A 986-nucleotide genomic window follows, 5' to 3' on the forward strand; every position below is an offset into this window, starting at 1 on the left:
ATCCTGTCTTGTTTAGGTGCTGATCCTATATTGTTTAGGTGCTGATCCTGTCTTGTTTAGGTGCTGATCCTGTCTTGTTTAGGTGCTGATCCTGTATTGTTTAGGTGCTGATCCTGTCTTGTTTAGGTGCTGATCCTGTCTTGTTTTGGTGCTGATCCTGTCTTGTTTAGGTGCTGATCCTGTATTGTTTAGGTGCTGATCCTGTATTGTTTAGGTGCTGATCCTGTATTGTTTAGGTGCTGATTCTATATTGTTTAGGTGCTGATCCTATATTGTTTAGGTGCTGATTCTATATTGTTTAGGTGCTGATCCTATATTGTTTAGGTGCTGATCCTGTATTGTTTAGGTGCTGATCCTGTATTGTTTAGGTGCTGATCCTATATTGTTTAGGTGCTGATCCTGTATTGTTTAGGTGCTGATCCTATATTGTTTAGGTGCTGATCCTGTATTGTTTAGGTGCTGATCTCATATTGTTTAGGTGCTGATTCTATATTGTTTAGGTGCTGATCCTATATTGTTTAGGTGCTGATCTCATATTGTTTAGGTGCTGATCCTGTCTTGTTTTGGTGCTGATCCTGTCTTGTTTAGCTGCTGATCCTGTATTGTTTAGGTGCTGATCCTGTCTTGTTTAGGTGCTGATCCTGTATTGTTTAGGTGCTGATCCTGTCTTGTTTAGGTGCTGATCCTGTATTGTTTAGGTGCTGATCCTGTCTTGTTTAGGTGCTGATCCTGTATTGTTTAGGTGCTGATCCTGTCTTGTTTAGGTGCTGATCCTGTATTGTTTTGGTGCTGATCCTGTCTTGTTTAGGTGCTGATCCTATATTATTTAGGTGCTGATCCTGTCTTGTTTAGGTGCTGATCCTGTCTTGTTTAGGTGCTGATCCTGTCTTGTTTTGGTGCTGATCCTGTCTTGTTTAGGTGCTGATCCTGTCTTGTTCTGGTACTGATCCTATATTGTTTAGGTGCTGATCCTGTCTTGTTTAGGT

This window comes from Salvelinus fontinalis, chromosome 36 (assembly GCF_029448725.1).
Source record: "Salvelinus fontinalis isolate EN_2023a chromosome 36, ASM2944872v1, whole genome shotgun sequence".
NCBI classification, from domain to species: domain Eukaryota; kingdom Metazoa; phylum Chordata; class Actinopteri; order Salmoniformes; family Salmonidae; genus Salvelinus; species Salvelinus fontinalis.